The sequence below is a fragment of the Aedes aegypti genome, chromosome 2, assembly GCF_002204515.2.
Source record: "Aedes aegypti strain LVP_AGWG chromosome 2, AaegL5.0 Primary Assembly, whole genome shotgun sequence".
Lineage (NCBI taxonomy): Eukaryota > Metazoa > Arthropoda > Insecta > Diptera > Culicidae > Aedes > Aedes aegypti.
In genome coordinates, this window is record NC_035108.1 from 163,823,938 (window position 1) to 163,846,608 (window position 22,671).

Below are 22,671 nucleotides of genomic sequence, written 5' to 3' on the forward strand. Positions count from 1 at the left end.
GATAACACTAAGAATTGCCTATTCAGATGGTTAAAGCACATCTAACAGGGAATCCTCAATTAATGGAGTGATGCGGCTTTATGCTAACCGTGATAAGGAATGAATAGTTTAGTGGTCAAATAACCAACCTCATTCCGGATCCTGTAGAGTACCAGAGTGTTCACCACAGTGTTTTGAACTATTCGGCGCATCACTAGTTTGAAACGTCACAAAAGCTACGTAACGATGTATCAAGTTTTAAGAATGATACGTTCAATATATAAAAAAGAACAAGAAAGATATGAAACAACGATTAAAATCAATGTAATCAATTTGAGTGCGCATCGTACCTTCGTGCTGGGTATAAACAAATTTTCACTGCTCTTAGAAGTTTTTACTTTTCATATTGTACTTCTCAGTGCAATAAAACGGTACTTTTCAGTGCTGCAAGAACAGTACATTTCAGTACTATTTTTCTACTATTGATCTATTAGTGATAGCTAGCAGTGGTAATCCTTCTTGGACACCGTTTAAAAAAACACTTAGAAGGCCACGTCTTCTTTCGTTTTTTTCACTAATCATGGTTGCAACTAAAAAAAAAGAAAGGAAGGGTGAATCTCTGGGATGGATAATGTTGATAATTGCATAGAAATGAGCAATCAGTTCGATACTTTAGGGCGATAACATATTGCAGGAGTAGAGAAGGGATAAAAGGAGAGAAAAGAAAAGAGTCAAAGCTCTTTCAATGCAAACTATATGGAAAACGCGCTTACCTGATATACTAAGGGCGAAGCGAAGATGTTCAAAGAGTTCTGTGGAGATTATTTGCTGCTTCGACGCACAAGAACGCTAGTGAACGCTAGAGGAATATGCTATGACTGCGCTCGTTTTTGACGTAAATGAAGCACGGATCAGAACGCTTGCTAGTAAATTAAATCCAAAAATAGGGAATTTTATAATTAAATGAATTAACTTTTGTAACTTATCATAATTACAACTGATTTATTGATAAACTGTTACCGTGATGAATCAAAATCCAGACAGGACCAATATCCGGACACTCTGGTGAAATTCAATCATTTCAATGTTAAATATCCCCCCTAGTGTGAGAATATTATTCCTAATATTAATGTTTACTATTGTTGACCATTGTAACATGAATTGACATCAAGTTAGCCTTGTAAAACATTAATAAAGACAAAAACAAAAGTCGGTTTAATAAAGACAAAAACGCTAGGACGCGTTTGCTTTCAAAATTAACGATAACCAAATAAATTCTACTCAATGCGCCATCGCGTTTCGGCGATTCATCACGCGTTTGTTACGTGCTTATCATATGTGATTCATGTTCTGTAGTGATTTGTTTGTATTTTGTTCTTGGTAAAGTCAATAATTTCGAAGAAATAAATGAAATGCATGTAATTCTGTGCAAGAATAAGACTGTCCGGATACTTATGAGCAATTCTCGCTGAAACCAGGCCGCCATCGGCACCCATCGTTAGAATTCCAATTTTATATCACTGATCGCTAGTTTTCGATAAAACTTAAGGGTGGTCCTTTCTGTTTTCTCAAATTGGTGGACCCCCCGAACGCCAGCTAGCTGAACAGTTTGCAAAAAGCCCATTTTTTGATAAATATAGGGTATTTCTTCACGTGATATGTCTCATATTTCGCTTGGAACACATAGCAAACTTAGTGGCATCGTATAGAGAAAGGATAAAGCTTTCATTTAAAGTTAAAAAAATTTGGTGGCCATTTTGAATTTGGCCGCCATCTCGAATTTTGTTAGAAAAATCGTTTTTTCACCATTAGCGCACCGCTCGTTTTGAATTCTGAGGTCACCATCAGAAAGCTGAGGAAAAATTGCGTAAGAAAGGCTACAGAAACTAGGTGAGCAATGGTATTTACCCTGTTAAATGAACGATTTTCTAAATCATGTTCTACCATTTTGACGTATATGGCGAGTGCAATCAATGAAAACATTATTTTTTGTGCAACAAAGAAACAAGTTTTCAATCGTTGGTGTTTCATTCAAGTCGAATGAAGAATTACAGTATTATTTTGAGTGATAAAATATGGCGGCCATCTTTGATTTTGAAGCCATATTAATTTTAATTAGTAGAATGAATTTTTCACCTTGATAGCTTAAAGCATGTCGAATTCAGAGGCTACCAATAAAAACAAGGTTACGTATACTCTTATTCTTAATGCTGTTTATTTTCCTGACGTTACGTTCCTACCCGAACCGAGCCTGATTTTCAGCTTTATTAGTTATAAATACAGGTTATTAAATAGGAATTTTCTTTTAAAAAGCGATTTTTAATAACAGAATAATTCTTCGACAAATCATTTTGTTTTGAACTCAGTAATAATGAATAAATAAATTTATTGAATAAAACCCGTACAAAAACATTGATTGAGAAAAAAACATTTTTTTATCATATGCAGTTTTGTCGTTGAATGAAGTTTAAAAATTGCGCGTTTGGACATTAGTAAGTTTTGTGGTAATATCTGTAGTTTTAACGTAAAACATTGCCAAAAATGCATTAGATAAGAATAGAAATCTTAAATTTTTAAGCAAAAAAAATCCTTGATTTTATGAACCATAAATTATCTTTTTAAACTACCGCCCAACATGCATGTTAAAAATAGCAAAATTGAAAGATGAGAAGAAGGCTTTGTACAGATGTGGACGTAATGCCGAAACGCAGGTATATCATCTTGAGGTTGGAGAATATGGTGGCCATCTTGGATTTAGACGCCATCTTAGTTTTTAGCAGTTGAATGATTTTTACCATCTCAATTAATTGAATTATAAGACCTCCGTTAAAAAAACAATCAGATTCTTTATTTCTTATCTTATCTCAGCTGTTCAACAGATTGTTCATTTCTATCATAGGTTTAAGACCAAATAAATGAAATAATTAATGCTATTTTTCAAATCAAAGATATGCAGAATAATCATTCAGATAACAAATAAGCGTTAAAAAATCCTTCTTGATAAATTTGTTTTTGAAGCTAGGGGCTGGCTAGCATTAAAATTCAACATGTTGAGTGCTAACAAGGTGAAAACTCATTCTACTACCTAAATCCAAGATGGCGTCAAAATCCAAGATGGCCGCCAGATTTTTTCACTCAAAATAATACTCTTATTCTTCACTCGACTCGAATAAAACACCAACGATTGAAAACTTGTTTCTTTGTTGTTCAAAAAATAATGTTTGCATTGATTGCACTCGCCATATACGCCAAATTGGTGAACATGATTTAGAAAATCGTTCATTTCATAGGGTAAATACCATTGCTCACCTAGTTTCTGTAGCCTATCTTACGCAATTTTTCCTCAGCTTTCTGATGGTGACCTCAGAATTCAAAACGAGCGGTGCGCTAATGGTGAAAAAACGATTTTTCTAACAAAATTCAAGACGGCGGCCAAATTTAAAATGGCCGCCAAATTTTTGTTTACTTTAAATAAGAGCTATATCCTTTCTCTATACGATGCCACTAAGTTTGCTAAGCGGAATATGAGACATATCACGTGAAGAAATACCCTATATTTATCAAAAAATGGGCTTTTTCGCAAACTGTTTAGCTAGCTGGCGTACGAGGGGTCCACCAATTTGAGAAAACAGAAAGGACCACCCTTAAGTTTTGTCGAAAACTAGCGATCAGTGATATAAAATTGGAATTCTAACGATGGGTGCCGATGGCGGCCTGGTTTCAGCGAGAATTGCTCTTATATGAGTGGCTTCCAATCCAGACACAGTGTGTTAGCATACAATTTTTCAAAGTTCAAAAAGAAATACAACATCATAATTGTTCAAAAACCTGTAAAACTCGTTGAATGTTGTACCGTTGTGATCTTTAATAGTATTAACTGAAAATATTTGTAAATTTTGTGTAATTATTGGGGGAACGTTGCACATATCACAAGTATCTTTTGAAGACTTCAAAACTAACGTTTTATGATGTTTTTGAACAATCCAACAGAGGAACAACATTATTTATACAAATCCATGAATCTTTGTATCGTGATATCAAGGTATGATTAATGGTTTTTATTTATTTTATTTTGTTAAGAACAACTGCGATTTTTTGAATGTCCGGAATTTGATGCACCGATGTCCAGATTTTGATTCATGTGTCAGGATTTATGGACACGACATGATGCAGAATTAACTCAATTTTCACTCTATTTTCATTAAATTCATTGTAAATTTGGTGAAAATTATCAAGTTCTAACCTTAAAGCTGTTATCTCAAAGTAATACATAATAAAATAACGATTAACCAATCGTATGCAAGCATTTGAATATGTGTATCATCTTAGGTGTCCGGGTTTTGATGCATCACAGTAATCAGTATTTTTGTTTTCTATATTATTTTATTGCTTTCTCCTGTTGATAACTACTTAAGAACATCTTTTATCATTAAATGTGGTGGAAGAATCCCTACTTGGTATTGTTGGCGAAAATGAAAAACTGTTTTCGATCGAAATGGCATTTGAATATAAACAAGAACAGGGGTAAATAATATTTTGCTTGTTCAGCACTAATCTCTCTTTTAAATATCTAGATTTTTCAACAATTTTATTACAATTATGAATAATTATTATTCGTCAATCATATATTCCTTATTTTTATTTGTCTTGTTTCCTGTATACATTTTCCTCATAAATCGAGATAAAAAAGGCGAAGAATAATATCAGTTGATCATGTAAGCTCAGGCTTTGATTTAAACTTTCATCAGTTTGAACATTCACTCTTGTATATATTTCAGAGTACTCTTGGCTTTATGCAACTCCATTTTGCTGATTTGAAGAGCAGATTGTTCACTGTTAGATGATTTGACAGCAAATAAACAAAAATACAGAACATCTAAATTCGAAAAAAAAAATATTCAGATGGATTTTCCATCGAAAATTGAAATTCAAGGTGAAAGCAATATTCTCCGTCCCAACTTCACCTATCTAAAATAATTTATCCAGCCCAATATTAAACAACGCCATTATGGGTTCCGGACAATTTGATCGGATAAAACGCCTCTAGAAACAGGAAATCTTCCTAGAATTCTTGATAACGATTCAATATCGAGCACCATATCAAGCACCAGCTCAATAAAATTTTGTGAAATATCTAGATATTCTGTGCAACACTATGGCTTACGTAAAACAAACTTGCTCCTTGTGGACCACGTTGTCAATGCGGTGTATAAAAAATCGACAAGGCATGTTTGATAATATCTCAAACTATATTACTTAGTGCAGACAGAAAGCGAGGATGTGAAAAAGGAGCGTACGCGTTGAAGGTCTCTCCATGCATGTTGTATGAAAATCGCGCTTACCTGGCATACTGAAGCGATGCGAAGAGGCATGGAAAGTGTGGTCAAGCGTGAAAGAAGTTCGTGTGGTGCTTCGACGCGCGAAAACGCTCGAAGATAATTTGAACTATTATTGGCAGCACTAATATTGCGCGTGAATTTCGAACTGATGAAAACAGTTGGGAGTAAACTAAATTAACAAACACAAAAAAGCTCTTTTTTTATATTTGAAAAATAATGTGTGCTTTGTACCACTGAACTGATCTTAAATATTATACAATAAAATTCCCCAACTCAAAATTATCACTCGGCCATTCCGTAGAAAAAAAAAGAAAACCACAATGTTCCATGACTTATAAATAATAAGAGTCGATTTGTTATCAATCATTAACACCATAGTTTTTACTTTAATAAAGTGGGAAATTGCTCTCAAATTTGATCGGTTATTACTTGTTCGGAAAATCAATATTTACTTAAAAATTAACTGCAATTGGAGCCATTCGTGATCTTGTTTATAATACCGGTGATTCATGTTTAGAAAAGATTCCCATAAAACATTTACAGTACTCGTAGAAAAGGTATGCAATTAAAATACTATTTCATTCCATAGATACAAACATGATATTATATGATAGTGTATTGCTTAAACTTCCAGTCGTCGCGCGGTTCACCACCGTCAAAACCACCTCACTGCTGTTGTGGACGAAAAGCGAGTTTTTTTTTTCAAAAGTGTTGTACAAAATACAACAGCGCGACGACTGAAGTGTTAAGTGAATCTAAAGAAATTTTTCGTTCATAACAGCAGAAGTTTAATAATTTTATTTTGTGTGGAAAAAGGCATTCAATTTCAAAATTCTCGAAAATTATAACTTTTTTTGAAAAAAATATTCGGTAGGCTTGATAGATATAATTTTTTTTATGTCTTTATTAGTATCATTTCAAACATTACATTCATTTCTTCTGTGTGTTCTGTGTTATTAGACAACACTTTAATCCTAATTTGGTAAAACAAATTTAAGATTTTATTGTCATTTTATTAACAACACTATTTGATCCATAATATGAAAATTGATCCATAATATGGTTTTCAGAAACCGATACAATTTTTAATGTTTATGCAATCCTATGTAAATATTACACTCAAAACAGTTTACTATCCGAAGATCCAATTTGAAACGATTCAATTCGTGCTTTCAAATTACGTTTACCATGTAGTTTTATTGAATTTTATATGTTGGACTCCACACTATTTGATCTATAACTGTGGGGTCATGGTATATACTCTGAATGATAGCCTATGATTGCTATTTCTGCTGGATGAAGGTTGTATTGGCCCTACATTGTAATTTCTAGCGGACTGGAGTGCGGATGATGACGAAAAATAAACATACATAGTGATTTAAATGGTTTTCTTGGCACACCATCGAGAAGCAGTCTTCCTGCTTGATGAGAAATGATTTTAACAAACTTGCTACATTCTACAGAGTCGCCTTTACAGGCCTCTGTTGATGCGAATGGGACATGGGAAAGGAGAAGAAACCGAATAAAGCAGCCGTGCGCTCTCTCTCTCTGGTCACAGGCAGCATGATGTTGCCGAAGTACAAAATCAATGAAAACACGGAGCGCATTGAAACTCTTTCGAAACCTTTCCCAATATGCCATACCATTTTTACCCCTTCTCTTCTCTTTTCGCCAACACTTCACTTCACTTCTCTTCTCTTTCGGTATGCCATCAGCCTAACAATAACGTTAACCGTGAAATACGGAGGCGCATCATCAGTGGAAGTCGGGCCTACTATGGCCTCCACAAGAAGCCGAGGCCAAAAAAGATTCATACCCGCACCAAATGTACTATGTACAAAACGCTCATAAGGCCGGTAGTCCTGTACGGGCATGAAACGTGGACGATGCTCGAGAAGGACTTGCATGCACTTGGAGTCTTCAAATGTCGGGTGCTTAGGACGATCTTTGGCGGTGTGTGGCGGCGAAGGATGAATCACGAGCTCGCCCAACTCTACGGCGAACCCAGTATCTAGAAGGTGGCCAAAGCTGGAAGAATACGATGGGCAGGGCATGTTGCAAAAATGCCGGACAGCAACCCTGCAAAAATGGTGTTCGCGTCGGATACGGTTGGTAGAAGAAGGCGTGGAGCGCAGCGAGCTAGGTGGGCGGATCAAGTACGTAGCGATTTGGTGAGCGTGTGGTAGAATCGAGGATGGAGAGATGCGGCCACGAACCGAGTTTTGTGGCGTGAAATTGTTGATTCAGTGTTAACTTTTTGGTCAGATGAAGTTAAGTATCTAGGGCACATGCTAGATAAGAATTTAACTTTCAAAAATCACATTGAGGGCATTCAAGCCAAATGAAACAAATATGTAAAATGTCTCTATCCCCTAATTAATATAAAATTAAAACTTAAGAACAACCTTTTCATATTCTGCAGAGGATTCAAAATAATAATGAGTTAGATGAAATATCCAATGTTGAATCATTGGAACAAATGTCATATACAATAATTAATAATTTTAGACAAAAATCGTTCCAATCTTCTATTGTCACGATTAATGCGTAATATATTTAAGTTAAGTAAGTTCAAGTAAATTGAGAGCATTTTTTGTCTTATAAGCAGGTGAAATCAACTCACCTGTTAAACTCTGAACTGCTACGGCAAATGAAATATAGTATGTTGTTAACAAAATGTTAATAAATGCTTGATTTAGTTTACCAGATTAGGATGATTGTGTTGCTTACCACAGAACACCTAGGTATAAGAAAGGAATGTAATGTTTAGAAAGATAATAATAAGATAAGAATTAATATAATAATAAGATAATAATAAGATAAGAATTTAAAAAAAATCATTTGTTCCTAACTTTATCTGACTCCATGCTGAAAAGCGTAATGGAGGCCAACTCAAGATCAAGGTGCGCATTTTGCATTTCGAACTTAAACTGATAAAACAAAATTCAGTCAGCTCTGTGAAATTTCTCCTATCTTTTATTGCTAGAAATGGATTGACTGATGAGGATTAGAGATCATCACATGAATTCATTAGTCTTGAGCCAAATGTTCAAATTTCGAAGTGCTGGGTCAAATTTTGAGCAGCAACTCACAACAATCAATAAGGTACCATGATGGTATCGGATATGACATCGGATAACTCTTCGAGAGAAATCGAACGGGATCCTTCAATAAAGTATTTAGAAACTTTTATATGTGGATAATCCATACCCCATTTTTATGTTTTGAACTAACTTTACATAGATATTCCACGAGATTTCCGTGCGTTCTCTTATATTGGAACTTTTCAATTAACGTCTTCCTTTCAATCGGCGCTCCGAAGTAAACATATTAATATCGTAATATTTGGCAACCTTTTTTTCATGATTTGGCCATGATAATAGCTTTTAACGCTTTAAGTATAGTGTTTCTTGAATTATCAGCACGTTCTATTGCTCTATAATAATTGCGAACCTTGTTTACTTATAGCTACATAAAAAGAAAACACAAATTCAATCTCTAATGAGAAACTTTTCACTTGCCCTACGTGAGTAGAAAATTGACGGTGTTTCAATTTAGCTTATTTTCAGGTCAATGTCGAATTAATTCTAAAACTTTTTTCATTGCAGTTCAAAACTGTCAGAAGGGCCAACTTAAAAGTGGTACCGTTTTGACTCATATTCCGAACACTTAAGGTCAACAGTGACTTCAAATGCATCTGATAAGCATAAATAAGCTAATATTGGTAAAAAAAATTCTACCCAAAGTCTAACCGTTAGCTGTTAGGAGCTAAAAATGTTTATTTAAACTTGTTTAGTATTGTTTTTTCGTAAAAAGTATGGAACCACATTTTGACTCAAATGCCGAACACTGCGTTCATTCTGTCTCATATTCAGAACACCTTGATTTAAATTCCAAACAGCACGAATAAATCGTATTCAAATGAATAATTTCGCAAAGAAATTTATCTGAGCTAGTTTATGTGGTCTCAAGCTACAGAATCATGACTATTCCCAAGGTATAAGGTTGATTGGAAGACGTTACATTGAATTGCAATTGACTGTCATTTCCTGGTAATTTGATGACATATTTCAGCGAAACATTTCAACCTAATCGCCATACAAAAACCGAGTGTTCGGAATATAAGTTTGTTCGGAATTTGAGACAAAATGGTACTAAAAATTATTTTCCGCAACTTTTTTTCCGGTGAAAATATTGAAATAAGATTGCACGTTGCCAACTTGTTGTAAAGGTTTGACTAGTATACTTAAAAAAATATAAATCACTTAAATAGACCGAAAAAGGTTTCTTCATAGCTTGTAAGAAAAACACAGTAAATTGATCTCGTCTCCATCTAATATAACGGCTCAAGCTCGAATGAGCATTCTTTTATTTGAAGAAGAGGACTATGTCCTTTGTATATGATAACATCGAATACACCGCTGATCCAATGGATAGGGTGGTCACTACACTTGTTACGGAGTGATAGTTGACAGGTTAATAATCTTTCGCTCTATTATGCAATTATGGCTGAAAAACCTCAGAAATCTCTTACTTATTTTAATGTTCTCAATGGCCTCAAAGGTTAACGCATGAGTTTAAAACGTTAATTCACATATTCAGTAATATATACCAATTATTTTCACTAACCCCATTTACCCACTTGCCCCGCGGTACCTTATTGGAATTATTTAAGATCTAGTCGTTAAACAACATTGTATGCATTGCTGATTACTAAATGAGATTTTTAGTATGTGAATTTACTGCTACAAAAAAAAAACCCTGTTTGTAATTTGCGCTACTGGTTTTAAAGCTTATCAAGTATGAACCAAAATTGCTGTTGCATGTAATGTACATCAGTTCTAACGGTATGTTTTCTAGAAAACCTATAAAATCTAAGAAATAAAATGTATCACGACATAGGGCAGAATAATAGAAAAATGTTTCCTTCCTGAACCACTGATTCGAAGAGTAAACATCCTATTGAATTGATTATTTTTCATTAGCAGGCCAATGACGTTCCCACGCACAACATCATAGCCTTTCATGCTCCTCGCTCCAGCTATAACTATATTTCGTGCTGTATTCCTACTCCCACATCTAACTTTTCCATTATATCCGTACGCTTTGTTTTCGAAAATTCAAAAATGTAAATCGTCTGACTCAGTTCAAGTCACTCTTCCAATATGAACCAGTGAATCATCCTCCCAAATCCAAAACATCTGCGGAAAGCCAATGGAAAACAATCGAAATAATAACCACCTCGTGAAAATCGTGACGCGGTTCCAATCATCGCCATCTGTCATTAATCACCACACTGTCCGATGCGCCATCACTTCGTCTTCCAATATGCAACTCGCCATCGGTAGCGCCAGTCAGTCACCCACCCAGCCAGCCAGCCAAATCAATGGCAAGCGTGGCCTCCCACAATTTATTTACCATTTTCGATCAGTTTGGGCTGTCAAATATCTCCATTGCTACATTCTCCAAATGCGCACGGAGGAAAACGCCCATTCGATCGGGATATAAGGGAAAATAAAAGAAAGAATCACGCAGATTTATGGCTTCATAGTGAAAAGATAAACATATTTCCCTGCGGCCACTGCGTGCGATCATGCTAATTTTCTTAAAATAAAACCCATTTCAGTTGGGATGCTGATTTGGTTGGCGGTTTTTTTTTTACTCTTCGTTGTCTTTGTCAGTTGGGTTGCGTATCAAATCGATATGATTATAATAACACTGTGTTACAAATAATAAACTTGAAAACTTTTGAAGCTACCTAGCATTTATTGTTGTCAAATATAATAATTTTTAAGAGTGAACTAATACACTGCTATATTGCAAGATTTAAATTGAATTTAAACTTTAGTGTTCAGAAAAGCTACTTTCGTTTTGGTATGATAACTTTTGTGTCGATATACCAAACAAGTGCCGATGATATAAACTAATGAGAAAAATGTACTAATTGCAAGAAAAATATAATTTCTGTCAAATTTAAACTTAACTTTTCAGCTTCATGTGCTTCTCTCATACAAATTTTATAAATGGAATTAAATTTTAAAACTGTCAAAACAGAAAATTTGTACAACAATTTTTAGCATAACAAGCTAGTAAAGGCTTTTTAGTGATTTTGGACGTTAAGGCCACACCTCAATACCAGAACCAGATTCTCATTCAAGCTGAAAACTTGATCGATTGTTCATTAGCGGGTAGCAAGATATCAATTGAATGTTTAGCTTGAACGGATGTCGTGTTCTCAGAATTGTGATCTTTAAGATTTGGCTTTGATTCATCCTTACCTTAATATGTAACAATGTAACATATTACCTTTGCTCTGAAATTGAAACGAATTTCTATTACAAAATGTTTGATACAATAACAACTTTTCGCTTTGATTAGGAGTTTGTTGATGTTTATAACGAGTGTGATTACATATATTCTTGCCAGTTTACTTGAAGTTGAAGTTAATTTCTTGCCAGTTTACTTGAATACAAATAATTTAATAGGCTATGATGAAAAAAAAAACCAGTCGAAATACACTTATTTACCAACGAGCATGAAACAATACATAAATACCAACCCTTATAAAACAATTTCAACGAAAACTTGGAATAATAGGGATGTTGAAAAGGTTTGAACAATGTCAATAGTGTTCGACTATAAGTGCAAACTGTGATAGCTGCCTTCGATTACACTACGGAACACGTTTTTGTATCAACCATTGAAATACCTCTATTTACTTAATTAAGGGATGCTGAATCTATTCCCGTTGTCAAAAATATCATAGAACGTCTAGGTTTTTAGATATTGGCTGTTGAAAATGCAAAATTTAACTATAGCAACCAACTTGCATGCAAGTTTCTCAGCTTGTGTGGCAATTTATTTGCCTAATTTGTCAAATAATTCAAACTTCATCCCAGACAACCAGAATGTACATATAACGAAATCACCTTTTGCGTTATGCGATGCTTTTATGTGCAAATATTCCGCATAAGATGTCAGCGATATATGTGCATAATTAATATGATGAAAATTGACATACAATGCGAGTGTACAGATTTTATTACGAATTAATCTGTAACCTTATACGACTTAATTTATGATAACAAAGTAGATTTGACAGCTGCTACGGATTGATTTGACTTCCTTTGTACGTTTATACGGAACGAAACAAAATGCACTGATGAACTCAGAAAATAGCGTTCTATGCGAGGAAACTCATCTAACAAACGATTTCATTCACCATGTAGTGCGGGTATGATGTAATTCGGACAAGTAGACGACTTTTTGCGTAAATTGTTATGCGACTTCTGGTTGTCTGGGATGTGTATAACAATACTTATCAGCAAAGTTCATAACTCTTTTTATCCTCAAAATTTATTTCTGGTGATTTAGAAAAGTATTATATTTTGCCATAAAAGAGAAACAAAGTTTTGTATGGAGACTGCAAGCATGTTGTAAAAATCGATCTAAAATTTATCGTTCAATTTCAACCAAATTATATCTGAAATGAAAGTTAAAGTCCTATTCTATATATTTGCTGAATTGAATCATAAAAATATTAGATAAATCATATTTTAAGTTACATGTAAACATAAGTTTAATCAGTGTTTTATACAATTATGGCGAACTGTAGCTAAAAATTGTAACGTGCAGGGACATTTCTGAGGACGGCTTCAGTTTCAGCGACCAAAAAACTACTAGAGACACATAATTTAATCCGTGAGACACGTAAAAATATCATTTTTGTTACGCTGTGTTATCATATCAATAGTGGTCAGTAAGAAGAGGTAGTGGTAACTACAAAAAAACATAGTTTAGACGCATGGCCCCTACTGAATGCTCACTTTCAATTCAGCTTGAATGGCCAACAGAACAAAAGAAAAGCCAACTTATGAACTCAACCCTATTACAGCAATCCATCGATCTAAGCGCATACCACTCACAAGCCTCCCACCGCGCAATTGTTTCAGATCCAAATGACTCCAAATTTTTCCACAGTAGGAGTCCATATGACATTTTTTGTGCCAGAAAAAAATTAGAATTTGTTTGAAAAACAGCTACGATACAGCGGTGGGAGGAGGTAGTGCAGATTACAAATGTATGTTTATTATGCTGTCCGGCCATTTGGCCGAATGGCGTTTGGCCGAATGCCATCTAGTCGAAAGATGTGTAGGATTCGTAAGTGTGGCTCAGTAATTGATGAACTAATTGATGTGATGATTTTAATGATGTGGCGGGACGCCTATATAAGTGTTCCAAGAAAATGATTGAATCAGTTCGTTAATTCGGGACGAACTTGTTAACTCCACTCACCACATAAAGACTCAAAGCTGATGGTTGGTTCGTCTCTGGATTACCAATGTTGTGCTAGGGCTTGAAGTGTTTTTTTAATAACTTCATAAGGCATTTTTCCTTCTTTTATACATAGACTATTTTATCGAGTTGTACTGGTTTCATAACTATTGGCAATAGTTTAGCTAATATTCCAATCGAGAATTTTTCCTTCTTGAAATCATCAAGAAAGAAGTGTATTTCATAGTTAGTGGCAGTGGCGCGGGAAGTGGGTAGGACAAGTAGGACATGTACTGCGCACAAAAACAACTGGGTAGGACAGTCAAAGGATTCTCCTAGCCACGATTCGCAATAAGCTTGAATATTAATTCAAATTTGTTTCATCTGTTCAATACATATACAAACTAGATTATCGTCGTACTTATTCTTATGGAGAATAGAAGAAACGTAAAGGTTTCATGGCATGTCTGGTAAAGCGTGACATGATTTAACCCCCAGAAGTTCTGGCTCGTGAGAAGAACGATAAGAATATTTATGGTGGAAATCCATGGAAACGAATTGTAATAATTTCCACAAGAAACTTCTTTTTCCGTTAGAAAAACATTTGAATCAATCCTCTATGGCATTCCTGGATGGTTTCTTGAAAAAATCTACGGCCAACCCTGTATATGTTCTTGAATAAATCGCCGTGAGCATTCCTGGAAGTAATTCTTAAGAAGTTTCAGGAACATCTATAGAGAATTATTAGAAGGTAATTGAAGAATCTTTGGATGAAGTAATGGATTATTCTAATACCAGTCGCATCGTTTTATACACATCACGAGTGTGATGGTTATAGCGATATCTGAACGTGCGATCACTCTTAATAGAATCAATGAAAGCATTGCTGAATCTCTTGACGATTTATAGAGCAACTGCTTTAGAACTCCCTCAGCACACTTCCTAAAAAATCTTGACTAATTCAAGATTGTCGTAGAAATTTCTGAAAGTAGTTCTTAGTTATATCCTGAAAAATGATTTGATAAAATTGCTACTGATGTTTTTGATTTTTTAAGGAATTTTTTAGGAAATGTCTTTCAGTCCTAAATAAAACTCAAAAACGGATTTTTGCTTACATCCGACGTTTCGGACACATATATTGTGCCATTAAACGGAACACAGCTAATCCTTGAAAAAGGCACAATACATGTGTCCGAAACGTCGGATGTAAGCAAAAATCCGTTTTTGAGTTTTATTTAAGACCGAAAGCCATTTCTTAAAAAAATCCTTAAAAAATCATATGCAATCTTCAAAAGTTTTCAAAGTTTTCATATTAATTTAAGCTACAGCTATTTTTTTCCAAAAATTCCTACGATTAAATATTCCTACACTAATTTCAATTGAGATTCTGCCCAATGTTTTTTCGAGAAGTATTTTCCGGCAATCCTGCGGAATACTATCTCGAAATCCGTTTATTATATAATCGTAGCAAATTATCTGAGAAATCTTCTTAAACTTCCTCTGGAGTCCATTGGTCATTTCAGAGGTCTTTGTCCACCAAGGGTGACTTTAAAACTTACTCAAGGTTACTCTAGGATTTTATTTAGATATGCCTCACGAATTTATATATCAGAAAAACTTCATTGGCATTTCCCCGGAGACCTTTCTGGACGAATTACTGAAAACAAAACTTCCAAGACTTACTGGAGAAAATCTCGAAATCGAATCTATGGAACAACTGCTGAATGTATCTTTAGTGAAATCTTATATATATATATCCTGGAGGACAAATTTAAAGGAAATCCCTAGAAGTTCTGGACAAGTTATTGATTTAATAGACGCTTTAACCGGGATTCTTGGAGTAGTTGGAAAAATGAAAAATTTCTCAAATATGTTTTGGAAGAATTCAAATGATTTCTGAACTAATCTTTGGAGAAATTCCATTTCTAAGTGTCTCATTGGGAAAATCCAGGTTGACTTTTCGAGATATACTAAACAAAGTACTTTGAGAAATTCCCTGCAAAATTCGTGGAGAAATTCTTTGGGAAATAATTACTAAAATTATTGGAGTAATATCTGAACCTTTGGGAAAACACCAGAATAATATTCTGATTGTATTCTTAGGGAAGATCATGAAAAACACATACAGTAATACTTGCCATATTGCCACGAGGAATTCCAAATAAGTCTAAGATCTTGGAGAAATATCTGCTCTGATGCTAAGAAAAATCAAAATATTATCGCTTGGCTCCTATTAGTTTTCGTTTTTTTTTTTTTTGGGTTCCTGTTTGTTCTCTTTTCGGCCTGCTTTTATTTCCTTTTATGTGTTTTTTTCCAAGTCTCTTTTTTCTGGCAAATGGTCTTTAATTCACTATTTTCAGGCACTCAGTCGCTACCAGCTCTGTAAAGACGAAAAACTTTCTTAGTCTTCTGGTAACGACTTACATGAAAATGAGGAAGTGGCCTGTACGATTCTCTATGCCCAGAAAAGTCAAGGTAATTTCGATTACGAAAAGATCCTAGATTGGCCAGGAATCGAACCCATACCCCTTCCGCTTGGCTTTGCTTTGTAGTCTCTGGAAAAGCGGAGCATACGTAGCAAGGAAATGCAATTTGCTTGTATCTGAAAAAAAAAAATAATCGTACAAAAATCCACATAATTTATGCTTGCATTTGATCCTTGGACCAATTTGCACTACATCGGAAATCTGTACATTTTGTGTCTGCAGAAATTCTTTTCAACAAACACAAAAAGATTCAGCCAAAATGGTTAACTTATCAAATATTGGTTTCACAATGCTGCCTTACGCGATAATTCTACTTATCATAAATAATAATTACTAGAATCCAAATATAAGTTCTATTTGATCTTCCAAAGGGACTCAAAAACAAAGGGTGTGGGGATCCGAGAATTGAACTTATTTTTAACATAACGTACCTCTTTGATACACACACTGCCCTGGGTTCTGACGGACGGGTTGGCTGCTGCCGCGTTGTCGTCGGTCGATGGAAACCTGTGCGATGGTGATGCTCTTCCACAAACTTCTCGGGGGGAACAACCACCACCAACCGAGCACTCTCCAATTTTACTCGCACAGATACACTCAACTCAACGGCTTTGACTGGCTGCTGAACTCGAGAAAATCTCGTTTTTTCGCCTCTTTTAGCTTCTTGTTGAACACTGCTTCCACACCGCTCGACTTGCTGCTGCTGGCACGGAGAGAAATTTGCCTACGATGTGAGCAGATTACTCTGTTTCTGGGAAATTCTTCGGGGTTTCCCTAGTGATGACGACTATCTTTTTTTCTTTCTTACACTTGTTTTTGCCTCAATGAGCATAGATTCCTGACACACAGGGAAATGAGTATACCAGCGCACACAATTGTTGCCACTTCAGCTGCTACCTTGTCACGTTTTGATGGTTTTTCCTTATACCACTATTATTATTAATTACAGGTTCGACGTTCACGCAAATGTATTGTTGGCACGACCCCAAAAGACCAAGAAGAAGGAAAATCACTTCCAGAGCCCGTACACTTTGTAGCTTCTCTTTTCGTACTATTCGCAGAACTCACCTAGGTTTGGACTCCTTTAGCTTCAATATAATTTATTCTTCTTTTTACCCCTTCTGCCTTTTAACACGATCAATAACAATTACAATTTTTTTCTCATTTTTCTTTTTTATTCACACACTTTTTATAGCTTTTAGCTTCTGCGACAAGGATTTATGCGGTTTCTACATTCTTCTCGCACACTTCTGCGTTCTACTCGGGACACTCGCTTAGAGGCTACCGCAGAGTGTTGCTTTTGATTCAAATATAAGGAAATATTTTTTTGCTGTTTTCTCTCTCTTATTTTTCACCGGGTTTTCGCTTTCGATTGCTTTTACGTTTTCTTCGATTTTCACTCGTACTCCCACCGCGCCACGCACTAGGAGAATATATTTTTGTGTGTGATACCTCGAATAGAAGTCGGAACCTCGCAACCCTTGAAATGGATGGCGTTCGACTAAATTCTCATACTGCTATGGTTTCAGATTGCGGCCTTTGAGCTGTAATTTATGCAACGATTTTATCAACCTTCTAATGGCATCTATTGGGTTTGAGCTTTCACTTTCATTTGAGACTGTGTTTCTATGGAAAAAATCCTGACAGATGGCGAAAATGTTTCACCAGATTCAAGACTGTCCACGTTCAGTTTCTCCCATCACACACGACATGGGCCTCTCTATTAATGCAAAGCTGGCAGTAAATAAATCACCATCACTAAGGTACGATGCTGTACTTCTGTTCAATTTCTTCACAAGTGAAAAATCAAATCGATGTCTTTATCACTCTGCACCCACACAAAATACAATCTGGACTAGTCTGGTTTCATCTGCGATCAACACTCTATATCCAAATCGGATAGAAAACTGGTCTTCTATATATTTCTTTGCACCCACCGGTCGGACTCAACACCAATGTGATCTGTTCAGACTAAGTCCTATCACTTATTCACCAGCAGCATTCCTTATCGATACAGCTCAATTATGTACGGAAACTTCTCGCTCATATCCTTCAAGATGTAATCCAAGAATAGAGTCATTTCACGTTCAGTACCAGACCACGAATGAAGCACCTGAATTTCTACGAATTTCTTCACTTACTTTGAGCAAATCAAGTTCAACACCGATCCAGCAGTTGTAATCTTTCGGATGAAATGTTCACAAATCTCACATCAAAAGACAAACCCCAAATCCCAGTTGCACTCAGAAATAGTATGGAAAAATCTGCCCCAGCTCAAGAGTCTGTTTTTTGCTTTACTTTCGGTTCGCCAGCTGCCAGGCGGAGGCCCACTCTCGAAGGATGATTCCGTACGGGTGCATAAATTTCAACCAACTGATGCGAAAAGAGGAAAATTTGCTCGGAAAAGCGTGAGGGAAAATTTTCGCTACGCGCGCACCAATACCACCGCAGTGCTACGCAAGAGTAGGTCCAACACGGTAATCCTCTCACGAAAATCTTGTTCTGTTGGCTGGATGGATCCTCTTGTGGGGGTCGCCATCGCCGCCTTGACCACGCTATTCGTGGAGAGCAGCTCCATAGATGGGAGAGAAGCGGCAGCTGCTGAGGCTTCGATACGAGGTGAGTTTTAAAACATAGCAACACAGCAGCCCCCATCATCATCGTCATCATGCTACTGAGTTACTTGTGCTGTTGCTTTTTGGCTGGCGCTGTGCTACTGGTGATAAAACACACGTGAGAGACTTAGCGGACGCTCGTGGAGCAGACTCTCAGCATGGTTTTGCTCTCACGATGTGCCATTCTCGAAATCAACCGCCCAGGATCAGTCTTACAGTGTGACTTTTGCTAATAAGAATGGTTAAAATTGAAACAATAAATTCAAATACCGTACGATTCGAATCAATTAAAAGATTCTAAATTTCTGATATGTGATAATTTTGGTACGGCTACGTTATCTGGGTAGCATAATCATACTTATAATTACTTATAATTAGTCCATATCAATATAGAATATCGCAGAACTCAAGGAAATGTCTCTGTAGTTTATACGTTAACTTGTAATAGCTGTGCGAAGCTCATTGGAAGCATCGAATGAAATTCAAATTTATATACAGTAATGTTTTGATTTTATCACACCCAAAAAAGTATTGCCATAAATTTGACGAAACCGTAAATTTAGCGACAATAAAAATAAATTCAGGGCTGGTAGCGACCAGACATCAAGGTAATAGTAACCAAAATAGTGACCATATAATGACTAAAATGTGACCTAAAAAATAAGTATTTGTCATAAAAATGACCACGAACGAAAATTTTGAATAATTGTGTGATTTGAAAATATAGTGAACTGCAGTAATTCGGAAATGTTCTTAAAGGTTAACTGCCCGGGATGATACTTGATTGCCATGGTCAATAAGATGGTGGCGATTTCACTTCTCATTTTTTCACGAGACGAATGGTATTGGCTACAATTTTGAAGTTCAAGAATCCGTGATCACAGTCATCATAATCATCGAAAATTCAAAAGCACTTTTTTGTTTAACATAAAATCCTTGCAGAATCCAAGATTCGAAAACAAGCAAAAGATGCAAACTCAGACTAAAATTGTGGCAAAATTTCTGTAAAATTAAACCCTATCCTCCACATAACTCCAGGACACAATTGTTTTTTTTTTATGAACGCGAGACAAACTATATAAGATGAATACTATTGAGAAACAACAAAAGATACCATGCGTATTTAAAATTTCAAATGAATAAATGAGTTATTCAAAATAATCATATTACCGAGTTTGATTTTAAAGCAAACAGTAAAGGATTGACCTTTTTTAAGAAATCTTCATTTATTAGATGTTTATTTATTGCTGAATGACATGAACATGTCATAGAGAATAAGATGAATAAATTATCAGGTTAATTAGAAAGTTTGATACTGTTACACAAAATTATGTTTTTATAGAGAGAACTAAGATTTGGTAAGTCAATGCCTATTTTGAGATGAAATCAGAATTTGTAGGAGAAAGACAAAAAGACAAAGAAAACAAAAAATATTTAAATTTCAACAGTCCGAGTAAGAAACCTCCCGAAGTCTCCATCAGTGTTCTGACACATGTCGTTTTGACATTAGGGATTAGCAACTGATTTCACTGTTCTTTTTTTTGCCTAACAATGTTCAAGCATTCATTATACCTAAATACGTAGTCTTTGTAAAGAAAAGTTGGCCAAAGTCGTGGAAAAACAGAATAAAGGGTTAATCAGTAGAAAAATGTTTATTTGATAGGATTTAGAAAGTAATTTTTTAAATGCTTTCTAGCAAAATTGAACTCGCTCCGAAGTCTTGCACAAGTCTTAAGAAATTCTTTGTGGAAGTAATCGAAAAATGTGTGACAAAATCATTACTTGGTTGGTTTGCATACAAGAGGCAAACTCAATGTGCAGAGAATTTATCTCTTGTATGGAAACCAACCGAATTTACCAATGTAAGAAGTTAAATCGTCCTTAGCCTTTTTGGTTGCTTAAAATGGATGAGTTTCTCACTAAATTTCGACTACTTACCACGAGAAAGCGCAAAATAGGTGCAGGAAAAGTTTGGTTGCCATAGCCGTGTCTCCCAGCGCCGGACGATTTTACAGCAGGAGATTCTCATTTGACGCTTTCCCGCATGTGCATAAGTTTGTTTTGATTTGATTTTAACGACAAGTCAGTAAAAAACATCAACTACTGAGTAGTCGGTAATTGTTTTTACTGACTTTTCGGCCTGTTCGGTAATGTTGCAAAATTGGGTCTGACAGCTACCGTAGTTCAGTGAAAAGTAAAAATTATTACTGAACATCAGAAGTTTTTAATCAAAAAGCTGAAAGTTCGGTAGTTATATGATTTACAATTCGTACCCAGTATTAAAAATTATCGAACAAGCAAATCATGATTGAGTGTGTAAGATTCCATCTAGAGCCGCTAGAGTTCACTATATATTACCATTTTGATTTATATTATGGATACTTAAGTTCTCAGTAAAGTATAACTCATCAAAGAACATATCAAATAAATTATTCTCTATGGTTACTGAGCGTTATCGAACTTCAAACCCGTTTTACAATTTATCGTTAAAATTGACTCTTCATTGACCGACTCGAAAAAAGTGACCAAGTCACTAAAAAGTTATTATCAATGTAGGGAAAGTGTTCCAGTTATGGCCATAGTGGTTCCCTATTTGGCCATATGTGAAGTTTTGATAACCTTTCCATTTTTAATCTTTTCGAATGTTTTACCATCAAGATATATCCTATATCTTACTGCTAGAACACACAAAATCTTCCAATCTTTGGAGACATTCAAGTTATCCCGTATGGCCAAATAGGGAACCACTATGGCCATAACTGGTACACCTACCCTAATACTCAAGAGCTCGAAACATTTTATACACGCTTTACGCATTAGATGTGTAAGTCTCTGACGGCGCTCGAAAGCCCTTTTTAAGCGTAATGGCAGATTAAATAATAGCGATTCAAAATTAAATAATCTCCCAATCTCCCATGTACCATTCTTATCATAAAAACAGTGTTCTGTGATAAGCTTTCTCGGTAGTGATTTTGAGGAGGCCCAATAGTCCATTTTACGGAACGGCAACACTGATGATATTGCTGTTACTTTCACGCGTTATGACACCGCCTCGTGTCAAAATTTAATTCATAAAATAAGCGAACAGGTGATCAAAAACGTCTCGTAAAATGGACTATGGCAATGTAGGGTTTTCATTGAAATTACTATGGATAAATTTTGAAAAATGTTTCAACACTTTACAATGCAAACTTATCATCTCATATTAAAAACTCATTCCTTAAACCTTAATGAAGGATGTTGCTGAAGAAACGAGTCTTTTTTAAGCTAATTGTGTTAGGGATTTATGCAGAAGTTTGCATATCAAACAAATTTAGGAATATCGCTTCTTCCGTCCGTCGGATTGAATTGCTCTTTGCAGCAACTTTATTATGAATTTAAGTATGAGTTTTCACTATGAGAAGATGAATTTGCATTTTCAATATCGATCTAACGAGTTTGGAATATTTTTCAGAGTTTCTCCATAGTAAATTCCGTATAAACGTGCATGTTCTTTGGACCACCTTTAAATCCCCCCCCACACTGGAAGATGTCATTGGATAAATATCAGCAGTTATATATTAAAAAAACGATGACATTTTTAAAAATAATAAATTCATCAATGATTAATGGTCCAGTAACTGAGCGACGAAAATATATAGGAGAATTTTTCCCAAAGAATAATCATATTTTTTTTTAATTCGACATATTAATATGGTTGAGCTATAAATAAACACATTTCTCTTTCAACTTTTACAAACTTGGGTAAACTTTAACGTCCTGTCTCCCAAACCAAAGATAGCTGAAAAATAAGAACATTTACAAGACAGATTTGTCCTATACAGGCATATACTAAGGTACATATACTAATTACGTTGTAAAGCGCATGTAGATAAATGCGTCATTGCCTCTGATGAAAAGTATGTTCGCCCAAAAGAAGTAAAGATTATCCATTGTGCAAAAATCTATATTTATATTTGTAGCATCGAACGATTTTTC